Below are 15,143 nucleotides of genomic sequence, written 5' to 3'. Positions count from 1 at the left end.
CATCTAGAAACACCCTCATAGACAAACCCAGATACTGTTTGACAAAATGCCTGAGCACTAGATGGCCCACTCAGGTTGACACACAAATATAATCACATCCCCTGACTTACAGAAGGGCAGATCTAAATCCAGAAAAATCTCAGGAAGGAAATTGTTTCTGTCACTGATTTATCACTACATTGAGCGCCAAGAAAATGTCAGACATTACCTCACGAAGGCTATGTTTTCTTCACATGATTTCATTTTAATCTGATGTGCCTGCAGGTAGCTTGTGCAGAACTATTCATGGCACTTGTCAAGGGCACTGCATTGACACCTCATGAAACCAGGAAGAAGCTGGTGCTTCCTCTTCCTGGAGACATTTTGAGTCCTGGTATTTAACAATCAGGTGTATTGGTTTGGACTTTTCCTTCATTTATGCTGGTTTGACATTTTGGGGCCTTGCTAATAATTCTAGAGGGATCGCCCCTCCCAGACCTAGCTAACTCCTGGAGACAGTGAAGACTAGCCTGCAGCATACCTTTGATACGTAAACCAGTCAATCCAGAGCCCATCCTGGGATCTACCTCCTTTATCTGGCCCTTATATCCCAGGAGGAATATTCTTCAACTCTAATCTCACCAGGGCCAGGTATCCAACAACTAGGGGCAGCCCCTTTAACCCCTAGAATCCACTAAATTATTCCAACCAGCCAATTCCAAAGCTAGTCAGCCTTTTCCCCCTGCCTCATAAAAGCCATCATATAGGCATTTGCCCATGCTTCCCCTTCACTTTTCCTGCCTCCTGACCTACCCAGGTGTTTCCCCATATGGCCCTTACATGGCATGTTGGGCCTTCTGTCTCTTAAGAACTCTGAGTAAAAATCCATTCCTTCATGGCAGTCATCTCCTGATCTGTTGGCCTTGCCATAACCAAGTAAAACAAATTCTGGATGCATTTTAATACACTTACGTTAAAATGCATGTGACAACTGTTCAGTCAGATGGAAGATTTTACATGTTTAACAAATTTCTGCTCTGCTCATTCTCCTTAAGTATCTGCTGAACTGTCAGGTGGCATTTAGAAAGCAATTTAATTACATGCTACTGAAGAGTGCTGTAATTTTGTGGGTGATTGGGCCAAGTTTTTGCAAATAAATAACATAGTTACACTTTGATTTTTTTTAATACAATAATCACTCTGAAAGAATGTGGCACCTGGCCTTCCTTGCCTTTGTCACACCCTAAGATCTGCCCTATTGAAACTTGAGCTATCTTTCCCAACAATGAAAATCTTCACATCTCTTTTATTCATTTAACCTTGATTTTAAAAAGTGGCATCCAGGACTGGGATTATGGCTCAGTGGTAGAGTGCTTACCTTACACATGTGAGGCACTGGGTTCAATCCTCAGCACCACATAAAAATAAATAAATAAAGTTGTTGTTTTCATCACTAAAAAACTAATAATAACTTTTTAAAAAGTGCCATTCACCAGAAGTGTTCAGAAAGGTATTTAAGGAATAAATTTTCTGCAAACATAGGTATATGTGCAAATTCAGCTTTCTATGCATACTGAACTTAATCAAACAGTGGCTAAAATTTCAGAACTGAAATCAAGAAATATAAATATAAACAAAAGTATACAAATTAAATAACATTTAGCTATGCCAAATGCATAAGAGTATCTTTATGAAAAAATAAGCCAGGCACAATGGAGCATGCCTTAATCCCAGGAAGGATTGAGCATGCCTTAATCAGGAGGCTGAGGCAGGAGAATTGAAAGTTCAGAGCCTCAGCAATTTTGCAAGGACTTAAGCAACTTAATATGACCCTGTCTCAAAATAAAAAATAAAAAGGGCGGCGGGGGGGGGGGTATCTCAGTGGTTACTTTTTTATACTGGGTTTAATCCCCAGTATAAAAAAAAAAGGAATAAATTCCATGAAATATATATGGTCACAATTATGTTTCCAAAGTATTACAAAAAACTCATTGTGCATCTAATAAGGACCTACGCTGATAGACAGAAATTCCCTCACCCTTGTCCTGGTCCCACTCCTAATCTCTGGCTTTAGAAGCTGAGGAAAGAATAGCTGAGCTTGCCAGCTGCTGCTAACAAAGGCCAAATTACAAGGAAAGTTTTTCTTTTTTTAATGTTAGTAGGTCTAATTTAAATTTTTGAGTGTTAAAAATAAGCCATAAAAATGCTAGAAGAAAATTTAACTAGACATTTATGTCATCCCTGAGTAAGATAAAAATTTTCTTAGCACAACATTAAAGGTATAAATCAGAAAGGAAAAGATCAATGACTTGAATATTTAACATATTTTGAACTTTTTTGCTATTCTCTGTTTCCCACTCATCCTACATCCAGCCCACGTAGGGGTGTATTGGTTTAGACTTTTATAGGTCCAAATATACACTTATATATATTTATATACTCTCTTTTAGGGGTGTAATTAGTTTGCACAGATATCAGGCTGTGTCCCTGATAACTACATCACTTGGTCTCCCTTGTCCTCTGACCTCTGCCTGGGTCCAACTAGTGGGAGGTGTTAGCAGGAACTCAGAGGGGGTAAAAAGTGCATTGCGGGTATTTCCTCCTATTTCATTGCTACTTTGGGCCACATTTGGAATTAGACAGTAGTCAGAGGCCAAGGGAATGTTGAGAAGCACAATTTTTAAAAGGTGTTGATTGTCTTGAGTATACTGTAAAAATATGACTGTTAGTGAAAATTGATAAAGAGGTAGACAAAACAAAATTAATCTTGGAGAATACTTAAATCAACATGAACACACTATTAGTTGAAATATGGATATTACTTTTCAACGAGGGCTCAGAATAAATTAAGAAAAATACTATTGGTCAGTGGAACAAAGGGACCCTTGTTATATAGTGACAGAAAGATTAACAGAATCACAGTGATATAAAAAATAGAACTTATAAAAGATGGCATTGAACATCTAGCTGAGAAGATTTATAAGCTCCGTATTAAAGACACAGCTTGATTTCTTCGAGCTGGTTTTAGAAAATGTGAGAAAAAAGATAAACAGAGGGAATAAATGCTAAATAAAAATTAACTGCTCTGTTGCAAACACACACTACATTTCATGAAAAAGGACTGGCGTCCCAGGGGGCAGAGCTTAAAACCACAGAGAATTATTCAGAGGCCTTAAAACCTAATATAACTTGTCCACCCAGATTTTGAAACTTCTTGGGACATGTGACTTCTATTTTACTCCCATTTTCTCCCCTTTTTAACCAGAACTTTTAACTCTAGAACTCTATAACTTTTAACTCTATAACTCTTAACTCTATAACTTTTATCCTACACTAACCTACCATTGTACTCTAAAAGCAGGTAACTTGTATCCTTAGTTTCACAGATCCACAGATGGACAGGAATTGTGTCCCAGAAGAGACCATGTCCAGAACCTCACCCACACATGGTTTAGATTATTTAGATGACGAAATTGAGACTTTTGAGCTAATGAGACTTAGATTATAATTTGGATGCAGTAATGAATGGAGTCTTTGGAAGAACTTGGACTGGAGTGAACAAATTTTGCATGTGGAATGGGTATGAATCTTTGGGAACCAGTATATAGACTATGATAAACCAAATAATTACCTCCTCCAAATATATCCTAATCTCCCGAACCTATAAATATGTTACTTCATGTGGCAAAAGCAACTTTATAGATGTGGTTAAGGACCTTAAGATGCATAAAGAATATCCTGAATTATCCAAGTGAGCCCAATCTAATCACCTGGATCCTTAAAAATGGAGAACTTTTTCCAGCTGGAGACAAAGGAAGACGTGACCATGAGGTGATGGTCAGAAAAGTGAAATGTTGCTGGCTTTGAAGATGAAGGAAAAGGATAGTAAACCAAAGATGTGGGTAGCTTCTAGAAGCTGGAAAGTCTTCTAGAAGCAATGAAACAGATTCTTTAGAACTTTAGAACTCTACAGAACTTCCAGAAGTTATATGGCTCTACCAGCACCTTGATTTTAGCCTAGTGAAACCTGTGCTACACTTCTGATATAGTACTGTAAGATAATAAATTTGTATTGTTGAATCTGGGACTATACTTCAGTGGTAGAGTGCTTGCTTAGCATGCAAAAGGCCCTGGGTTCAATCACCAGCACTAAAAAAAAAAAAAAAAAAAAAAATTATTATATTATTTAAGCCATAAGAATTGTGGTAATTTGTTACAACAGCAATAGGAAATATACATCATCTTAATTTTCATAATGGTCTTATGAGTTAAGTACTGTTATTAAAAGACATTGACAAGGCCTGGGACTAGGGCTAGGGCACAGCAATAGAGCACTTGCCTCGCATGTATGAGGCACTAGGTTTGATCCTCAGCACCACATAAAAATAAATAAACAAAATAAAGGTATTGTGTCCATCTACAACAATAAAGGTATTATGTCCATCTATGACTAAAAAAAAAAGTTTCAAAAAAGGTATTGACAATAAACCAGGTGGGGTGGCACTGTAATCCCAGCAGCTAGGGAGGCTGAGGCAGGAGGATGCGAGTTCAAAGCCAGCCTCAGCAAAAGCAAAGCGCGAAGCAACTCAACGAGACCCTAAATAAAATATAAAATCAGGCAGGAGATGTGGTTCAGTGGCCAAGTGCACCTGAATTCAATCCCTGGTACACACATACACCCCCAAAAAAGATACTGACAATGAGGTTCATAGAAGTTAAATGGCATGCTAGCTAAATCTAAGAGCTGGAATGAAAATCTATATTTATGGAAACCAAGCCCAATACTTTTTCTACTAGTCTAAAGGTGATGGAGGAGTTGAAAAATAAATAATTAAATAATCAATTTAATTATAATATTAATATTTATTAAAGTTTTAACAAAGTTCATAAATTTTGGGCACCTACTCCTGAAGACGTGACCAAAAAAGCTCTTATTACACTCTTGGTAGACTACAGAAGTTTTCTGCCTATATCACCAACTGTCCGAACCACCCCAGGAATGACCAAAATACCAGATACTGCACAAATGACCAGATACTCCACAAGTGACCATAGTGATAGAAGAAATCAGAGTTTCTGGAACCAGAGTCTGCAACCATGATGAAGTTTCAATCTCTCAGGGAAACTAGATGCATCAAAATGTCAACAAATAACTGAGTGACCACAAGGAATTTCCAAGAGAGACAAATAGGTAATAAGACTTACAGAATCAATGTTAGCTGGGGGGATTAGAAAAGTTGCGACCCGGCTGGACTCTGGACCATGGCTAAGATGAGGAATAGCAAAAGACATTTCAGGAAGGTATAATTGTAAGGGGAGGGGAACCAACATGTACTCCTTTCAACTGGGATTCAAGCTTTGGTGATAGGAGACCTGATGCTGTACCTAGCACAGCTCCTGGCACAATGAAGGAGCTCAGTGATATTTGCTAAAATAATAATAATTATTATTATATATTATATAATAATATATTATATAATATATTATTTATTGTATAATAAAATAATAATTATTATTATATAATAATAATTATTATATATAATAATGATGGGTTGGTTTATTCAATACCTTTATATATCAGATGTATCCTACACACTGAATGAAGGTAGAACTTCATTCCAAATAAATACTAAGTGCAGAGAAAAATACAAAGCACTAGGACACATTCCCCACTCAAGTTAGAGAAAGATGTGCACACATCTAACTACCTCTAACTACCCTTAGCTCCAGTGGAAGAAGCAAAGTGCCATGCAACCAATATGAGCCAAATGCTCAGGATTTGAAAAAGAGTAATCAATAAAAACTTGGCAAAACAGGTAAAATCTGAGCAGAAAAGAAAAGACTGGAAGCATTCAATAAGTGGAAATGCTGTGGGAGAGTTGCCCAAGAGAAGGGAGTAGCATAAGTAAAAGAATCAGAGAGGGAGTACCTGCCTGTCAGAACTTTTCCACCCTCTTCTGTGGGTGCTCTGAGCCCTGAGAGCAGATCTCTAAGGTATGCCTCGACTGATCTCCCTCATCTTCTGGCTTCCCACTGAGTTCATCCAAGAGAAAGCACCAGTAGAAGATTAGAGGACAGAAAAAAGAGAGAGGTCAGGATACTTATTTCCCAGCCCTTTCCCAGCCTGCCAAGCCCCACCCAAGCCTGAGCAATGAATATATTCTTCAGCTGAAATCCTGGGTTCCTGTAGGGTAGCCCTTTCCTCAGCTGCCGTCCTAACAACTAACTGCTCCCTTAACTTAACATCTCCCCAAACCAATATAACCGCTTCACCGCCTTTGGTGGTTTCCCTTGAACCTGCTAGCATCTTTGTAAATAGTTATTTCATTAAACACTGAGTGTGCCAACTGTTTCCCAGAGACCTCAACTGATACAGTGAGAAGGGCCAGATGTGTTTGAGCAATGGCAAGCCAACCATATTTGAGTGAAACTGAGACGACTAGACAAGAAAGAAATATCTTAACCAGATTATAAAGAGATATACTAGGGAACTGAGACTTTTCATGGAAAAGACAAAGTTCTTGAAAGGGAGAGAACAGAAGGTAGCTTGGAGAAGACAAATCCAATCTCGAAGCAAAATTATTCAGGACGAGAAACAAAATCAGTTAACTAGTTCTTTTAATCAGTTAAGAGTCTATTGCAGTGGTGAACATGAGTGATAAGTGTGTGCCAGCATTAGAAATGTAGATAATAATTAAAAAAAAGAAGAATTATGTGAGCAGAAATAGGGGCAATAGATAAGGGCCCTCATTAGGCTAATTTTGCTACTTGGGTTAGAGATTTAGGAAGTAGAATCATTTGGTATGGAAATTGCCTGTGAACAAAGAGTAAGAGGACATCCTAGGGCAGGCGCATTCTGAGAAGAGGAAGTTTGGATAGACATAGGTTATTAACAGTTATTAGGCTTGAGCTTAATCCTAGACAACCATACTGCCACCTAGGGCTCACAGAGCAGCAACCTGCCCACCAAACCTGCAGACCAAGTTGTGTTTTGTTTGACTCACAGTGTTTTCTTAAAGCTTGGATTAGTTGCTAGCATTAAATATTTGGGAGTTGTCACCCCAAAATTTCCATATTTTGGCCTCTTTGACAATATCAGGCCCACATTCTCACATGGAAATATTTGGCTGGAGCTGAGTAGTTACTAGCCATCTTTGCCCTGCACAAAGTTCCTGTTCACACCCTGCCTAAATGACTCATGGAAGTTTTCTGCCCAGGCCTGGTGTGGATTTGAACCTGTAATCCCTCTAGTGACAATGAGAATTCCTGGAAGTTTTTAATGAAACTAATTTAGAAAGATACCCCGAGGAAAGCTGAGGGAATGAACTGGAAAAATTTGGTTGAGTTCAGCATTTTGAGTGTTTATATACCAGGCATTATGCTAGGCACTGCAGAGTCCATGGTGAGAAGAATCTATCTACCAGATGTGATGGCACATGCCTGAAATTTCAGTAACTTGGGAGGATGAGATAGGAGAATTGCAAGTTCAAGGCCAGTCTCAGCAACTTAGCAAGGCCCTGAGCAATTAGTGACACTCTGCCTCAAAATAGTAAATTTTTTAAAAGACTAGATATAGTGGTGAAGTGCCCCTGGGTTTAAACCCCAGTATCCCAAAAATAAAAAAGAATAAAGAAGAGTCTGTCTAAAAGAGATGATCAGGAATATGAAGATTTGTTAAGTTTCTGCTTCAGAAATGCAGGTAGTGGATCTAGACAATGGGAACAGAAATGAAAATAAATATGACACACATGTTGAAGGAAATTTGCAACAATTAGTTATTGGGAATAAAGAAGAAGGAAGAAAGCCCAGTATGGTGGTACACACCTATAATCCCAGCTATTTGAGGGGCTGAGGCAAGAGGATCTCAAGATTGAGGGTAGCCTAGGTAACTCAGCAAGACCCTGTCTAAAAATGAAATAATGAAATGAAATAATAATAATAATAACAGCTGAAGACAGTACTGCAAAAAAATAAAAAAGAAGAAAGAATGTGAACTATGACACATTACCTTCCTGTACAAGTAGATACAATGAGCTTAGGGTGCAGCAATATTGGATTACTCAAAGTAAAGGTCCAAAGTATGGTGAGAGAGAAGGAAAGGACCTGCCCTGAAAATCTTGAAAGCATTATGCAAGCTGCACCCTTCCTCTTGGCTCAACTCCCCTTGCGTACAACAATGCTGTTCTTGCCTGTGCGTTCAGGAACTGGATTACTATATTACTAGCAAATAAAGAAAACTAAGCAATCTTCACTTAGCCCTGCAATGCTACCATGGAGCTCTTCCTCTGGAGCTATTACCACTCCAAACATTTGTTTAAACATTAAGCTTCTCCAGTGCTAGATCATCCAGCTTTACCAGTGCTAGATCATCCAGGAAAGAGAAACAATCATACACAACTCTCTGATGATTAAAGGCTTAGAGCTACATTGGGCTTCTTTAGTTCCCCAACTCTTTAGGGACAAACTATGAGTTTTCTTCAAAGAATTACTGATTGAGAATTACTAATGAGGACTTTGCAATGATGCAGTGACTCCCTTTGCTGCTGAGTTTCCTTAGCCTATACTACACTATTTTATAATCAGAGAAAGCATTATAATGGAAGGATTGACAATTTCACCAAACAAATATACAACTGCTAAGCAGATAACAAAAATTATATTTTCATAAGGAAAACTCACATTTAAGACTCCAAAAATAAATACATAAATAAGTTAGTGAATTAGATTATTTTATTTGAAAGTTAAGGGTTTTGACTGAATTAAATTTTTGTTAAAAGCCTGTTTTCTGCTTGCGGTGGGAACTTGACTTCTCATGTTCTAGTGTAGGAGTAAGCACACCTTGGGTCTCTTTCCATCATGCACAGCTGGCTTTTATTTTCTATTTATTATTGAATAATATAAATATATATATATAAATATAAATATATATATAAATATAAATATATATATAATTATTTGTTTGTTTGTTTAGAATGCCTTTATTTTATTTGTTTATTTTTATGTGGTGCTAAGGATCCAACCCAGTGCCTCACACTTGCAAGGCAAAAAGTGCTCTGCCACTGAGCTGCAGCCCCAGCCCACAGCTGGCTTTTAACCAAGTATATTTCCAATTTCTTTGCAAGGTCTGCATAAGCCTATGTGTGCCCATGTGCAGTCTCACCAGACAGGCTTATTATGAAATTAATTTGCTCCCAGTCACACAGCAAGAATCAGCTTGCACCTTGGTTTTCTGAATCTGTTAAATTATCACAAGAAAATTATTCATCAGCCTGAGGAACATTAGGATTCCCTCTCAGAGTCTCACACATAAGGACGCTTTGAAGGGTGGAGTCATTGTAAACAGAAATAGGATAACTACTCAAGCATATCATTCCCTAGAATGCAGTGTGTGAGGTCTTACCACAATAAGGAAAGACTCTTTAATTACAAATTATACATCTGCTATTTGAACCTGGTTGGAGAGACGCTAAGTTCACTCCTTCACTGGTTAGGACAGATGTACAGATGTAACAGGTGTGTCAGGTTTCCTAATAGCTCACACCTTTCCTATGTCCAACTAGATGACACAGTTTCCTGTTAGTGGTGCAGCTTTGTCTGAGGGTGTGTCAGGAGTCAGGAGTCCCAGGTTCCCATTCCAGGTAGTTCCAGAAAGGGCTTGGCCTTCATCATTCTGGGCCATGCTATCTTTATCAATGGGAGAAAGAGCTGAGTTTGATAGCTTTGAAATTCCCTTCCTTCTCTAAAACTTGATGTGCCTCTCAAGGAGAGAAAGGGAAATGGAGGTTCATAGGCAGGCATTCAAATACTTGTTATAGTAACAAATATAATTGTTCCAATGAGCTGTGAATTTTTATGGCAAAGAATGTCAGGGGTTACGAAACCTGCAACATAATCAGAACAGAAAATATACTTCCTAGTCTCTTTGCCCAAATTCCACACCTGCATCATGATCCACTATGATTCAGTGGGCAACTGCTATGGATAGGTGTTTGATCCCAGGCATAATAAAAACATAGGAAAAAATCATTTACAGAAGGTTTGATACATGGCTGGCATTTTATAGTGCACAATTTAATTTCTCACAACAACTTTTTTTTTTTGGTGTGGTAGTGGGCATGAACCCAGAGATATTCTATCACTAAGCTACATCCTTTATATGCTTTTATTTTTAGACAACGTCTCCCTAAGTTGCCCAGGCTGGCCTTGAACTTGCAATCCTCCTGCCTCAGCCTCCCAAGATGCTGGAATTACAGGTGTGTGCCACCATGCCCAGCTATCATCAACATTTTATAAATGAGGAAATAGAGGTTGTGAGACTCATTTCTCTGAGTTTAAAATAAATGGATGTGTCTACTTGACTTTAAAGGCCCTTCTTGCTCTGTGATTCAAAACAAGCTTAGATTTGATCACCTAGACCTTGAAAATCCCATCATTATCATATAAAACAGATGGCCAGAAAATGAGATGGCTCCTTGTGCACCTTAAGCATCATGAAGGTGCTCACAGAAGCACAAACTTACATATCCAAGACCCAGTACTTTCTTGGGGAACACTTACAATCTCAACTCTACACATCGTAGTTGTTAAGACGCATTGTTTTCCTATGGAGACACCATGGGCCACTTTGGAACAAATAGCCAAGAACAAGAAAGTACCATAGAATACAATCACCATATCCCTTCCAGAGGGTAGGATTTGCTCTCAAGATAATTACAGGTATTTCCTCTCCATTGATGTAGATAAAGCTGGGGCTGCTGGCTCCCAAATAGACCAAATAAAAGCTCCCTGAGTGCTGAGCTAGGCTTGGAAATTCATTATGAGTAGGAGGGAGTTTCCTTCCGGTAGTTAAAAATGGTCATTAACACCATCACCTCAGAAGCCACCATGTATTTATAAAGCACCTATTATGTACAGAGCATGATAGCTAGCCTGAATCATTCACTGAAGATGCCAAGTTCTTCTTTTCCTAACAGAATCATGAAGGTGAGTAAGGCTTTAATGACACCAGACAGGATCCAAAGGACCATTCAGAGTGTCTGTGTGGAGTAAAGTCGTCTCTTGTGTCCATGCAGGACTGGTTCCAGGAACCCCCACTGATACAAAAACTGGTTAATGCTCAAGTCCCTTATATAAAATGGCATAAAATTTGCATATAACCTACACACAACTTTCATATAACCTACACACAACTACAGAAAGTCAATTGTACTAGACTCTTGTGAGTAAGTAGGCGAGGCAGCCTAGAGCAAGTGACAGAGGTGTCAGAGTCATAACTTAAAAGAGAGGGTGACAATTTGCTAGGAATTCGTAACAAAATACCCCAGACTGGGTGGTTTAAACTCTCACAGTTCTAGAGGCTGAAAGTCCAAGATCAAGGTACCAAAAAGACAAGATTCTCCCAAGGCCCCTCTCCTTGACTTGCTACCTTTTTTGTGTTACCATGTGGCCTTTTATCAGTACATATATGCCCCTGATGTCTCTTCTTATTCTTATATGAACACCATTTATATTGGATTAGGACCCCACCCTAATAACTTCATTTAGCCAAATTACCTCTCTGCAGGCCCTATCTACAAATACAGTCACATTCTAAAATACTAGGGGTTAGGATTATCAACATATACATTTGGGAGAGGGACACAATTCAGCACATAACATCAGTATTTGCCCTTCACAAAGTTATAGGCACCTAGCCCCAGTGTGTTCTAAAGTTCCTATTCTTCACAAAGTTGTCTCCCCACCCTCTACTCTAATTTAGTACTTTCACAGAGATGGTGGCTGGACCCACTTTTCTGGAGTATTATTACCATCTATATTTATTGAATTATATACACTTTTAAGGCTAGGAATTAGGAAGCAACTAGTTGGGCCAGGTGTGGTGGCACATACCTATAATCCCACTACCTTTGAAGGCTGAGGCAGGAGGATCCCAAGTTGAAGTCCAGCTTCAGCAACTTAGCTGTCTCAAAATTAGAAGTACAAAAAGTGGGGATGTAGCTCTGTGGTAGAGTGACCCTGGGTTCAAGTGTCGGTACCAACAACCAAAAAAAAAAGTGACTAATTGGTTTCAGGTGTAGTCTAGGCAGCTTTTAGCAAGGTACCAATCCTGCTCCTATTTACCAACTCTTCAGAATCAGAGAGGAAATTTGTAGTTGGTAGTGAACAAGGAAAGGTGAAAAGGAACAGAGGATAGAAGAATGTATAATATCTAGGTCCAGAAACATCTCTTCATGAGTCTGTTTCCATTTCTTGTAAGACATTTCCTGTATTTGAACACATCATATTAACAAGCCTAGATGCAGTCAAGATGGAGAAGAAACTTCTGCAAAAGAATCCTGGTTTCAATCAACACTCAATTTCATTTTCTCTGGCAGAACACCAGCCACACAAATCCACACAGAGACCCATGGGCTCTGGCTGACATTTCAAGCACTCTAGTTCCAGGTGTGTTTATGTAAATATTTGTTCAGTGAATTAAAAAAGCAGCATCTTACAGTTTAAACAGGGTCAATTCCCAAACCACCAGCTGTCTCTTTGATGAATTTTCTTTTTAGCTGTAGTCACAAGCAACCTTCTCTAACCCACCTATTCACTTAATAAATATTTATTGATGGGCTGGGGATGTGGCTCAAGCAGTAACCCGCTCGCCTGGCATGTGCAGGGTGCTGGGTTTGATCCTCAGCACCACATAAAAATAAAGATGTTGGGTCCACCGAAAACAGAAAAATAAATACTAAAAAAAAAAAAAAAAAAAAAAAAATTCTCTCTCTCTCTCTCTCTCTCTCTCTCTCAAAAAAAATAGATAGAATCTGTATATGGGGCAAAAATGGGAGTTCATAACCCACTTGAATCAAAGTGTGAAATATGATATATCAAGAAATTTGTAATGTTTTGAACAACCAACAATAAAAAATTAAAAAAAAATAGATAGATAGATAGATATCTTCCAAATATCAGGTTTGGATTTAATGGTGATAGTCAAAGCTTGGGAAGGAGACAGACAGATTCTAATAAACGGTACTTATTTCACACCTCTGTGCCAGGTGGTACCCAGTTTGTATTGTACAGTGAAGAAGCTAAGGCTCAAAAAAGTTCAAAACTAACATCAAGATGCTAGTTAATGGAGTATCAAGGCTAGAAGCTAAGTTACCTAACTTTCTGAATAATGCTTTGTACTATCCCAGGATCTCAACCTGGGACCCATGGACTGGATTTAAAAAAAAAAAAAAAAAAAAAAAAACTTAATTTTAACTAATACCTAATTGAAATTTAATATTTCTTCAATTATGTATGCATGCAGAAGCCACAGCAGTATTAGCAGTTATCTATAACCTTGTCAGCAATAGAAATTTGATATTTTCTTTTATTACAGGTGTCACCTATATTTTGAAATATTGTTTACATTCTCTACTATTTCTAAATTATGATAGCTATTAGATTCAAAAATTTATAGACCTTATAATTTAATAATTCATTAATTTTAAAGCACATATTATATCATAAATTCTTTTTAATATTTTGACAAGTATATTGCAACTGGCTTCTTTTATAATCCTCTGCCTTTTATTTTACATTTTTAAAAGTATTGTTCTAAGAAAAGGTCCTTATTCTTCTCAGAACTACCCAAGGAATAGTGACACAAAATGGGTCAAAACCCTGCATTATAGCAATGGGCATATCCCATTGCTAGAGGCTTTCTGCTCATTGTGTCTTTGAGAAAGAAGCTAGGTTAGAATTTTGCTAATTAAAAGAAAATAAAGAGGAAAAGAATGAGCCCCAATTCCACCAAAGACCCTTTATCCCCCTTTGCACTAATTTCCTGTTCAGCGCATGATCTAAATTCCCTCTTCCCACTGGTCCCAGGCCGCTGCCCCTTGAGCGCCCCTTGGTCTCACTGCCAGTGTGGATAAATGTCTCAGAACTGTGGACATCCATCAATCCAGGACCACCTGAGGCTGTGCACCAACTTCCAACTCGGAAGTGAGTCAACAGTGGAAGGCACCAGAAATTCCCATACACCGAGATCACGGATACCTCGGGGGAGGGAGAGGGTTCGGCTAAGAGTGACACCTCGGTTTTAACTGTCCCTCAGCCTCTCCGGTGTCCCGGAGATTCCAACACTGCAAGAAAGAAGCCAGAGTCCCAGGAGCTAAGTTCCAGACAAACGCAGCGCGAGCTGCTGTCCCGGGGATCGGGAAAGGAAGAGAGAAGCTGTGTGGAGGGTGGGGCAGCCGGGTCTGCGAACTCCCAGCTGATAGTGGGAAGTAAGGCCAACAACCAGCTCCAGGAGTGCCCTCTGTCCTTCCCCCCACGGAGAACCTGAGATCTGGAGATCAGAAGGTTGTGGGAAGCCTCTTACCAAAAGTGAACGAAGCCTCGGGCCACAGCGTTGGCGCTGCAAAAACTGCCGCTCCCTGCTGGGACTGAGCACCTCGGCTGGAGCCCCGCCTGGCCGCCTGGAGGCGGGGAGAGGGAGGCTCCCCCCAGGAAAAGAAAGGGCTCTCCGCAGCCACGCCTGGAACCGCAGCTGGGCACCCCGGGAGACCACACCCAGGCTTTGAGGAAGAACTGAGGACAGAACCACCAGGGGGGTCTAGTCCCCCCAGATTCTGCCAGCAGGGTGGCCTCGGGACACCTATCCCCCAGAGTGCCCAGGAGTGAGGCCCTGTCTGCGTTTGTCAGCAGAGAACACTAAGGCCACCTGACACTCCTGCCCCTGGGTGCCAACAGAGTTGCGCGATCCGGACTGGCAAAGGCAGAGGCATGGCACTGTGGATAGAGCCTTGGCAGTGTGCTGTGGGATCATCCCGTGTGCGCTGCATTTCTCACCTGATTTTCACCACGAGAGCGAGAAACGGCTTTTCCTGCTCAGCTCAACGACTTTAGACTTTCGGTCAGAGTGTGAAGTCTGGGGTCAGATGGCTTCCAGCCACTGGCCACTACTTCCCGTTCAGTTCCATTTTCTTGACTAGACATTTTCTTTTCGCTTTGTTCTACTTTTTTTGTTTATTTTGGTTTTGTAGTACTGGGATTTGAACCCAGGGGCGCCCTACCACTGAGCCATATACCCAGCGCTTTTTATTTTTTAATTTTTGGTCAGTGACCCTCTCCAACTTGCAATCCTCCTGCCTCGGCCTCTGGAGTCACGGGGATTGCAAGTGTGT

The 15,143-nt window shown here is 39.7% G+C and overlaps 1 protein-coding gene across 2 annotated transcripts in view; it reads right to left on the bottom strand.

The window, feature by feature from the left end:
* Positions 1 to 14,932, bottom strand: part of Sqor (sulfide quinone oxidoreductase) — a 47,012-nt gene extending 32,080 nt beyond the window's left edge. The window contains exon 1 of one of the 2 annotated variants that reach the window (XM_046461858.2): positions 14,809 to 14,932. The gene's annotated coding sequence lies outside the window, so the exon portion shown is untranslated. Of the gene's footprint in view, positions 1 to 14,338; positions 14,665 to 14,808 lie in introns of those variants that run through there. The other variant, XM_046461857.2, reaches the window with a different exon arrangement.
* Between the last annotated feature and the right edge of the window lie 211 nt (positions 14,933 to 15,143).

This window comes from Marmota monax, unplaced genomic scaffold (assembly GCF_021218885.2).
Source record: "Marmota monax isolate L192 unplaced genomic scaffold, Marmota_monax_Labrador192_F-V1.1 WCK01_AAM20220418_F8-fsc00001, whole genome shotgun sequence".
NCBI lineage: Eukaryota > Metazoa > Chordata > Mammalia > Rodentia > Sciuridae > Marmota > Marmota monax.
Note: the sequence above shows the minus strand (reverse complement) of the source record. Positions and strands in the feature narration are given on the sequence as shown.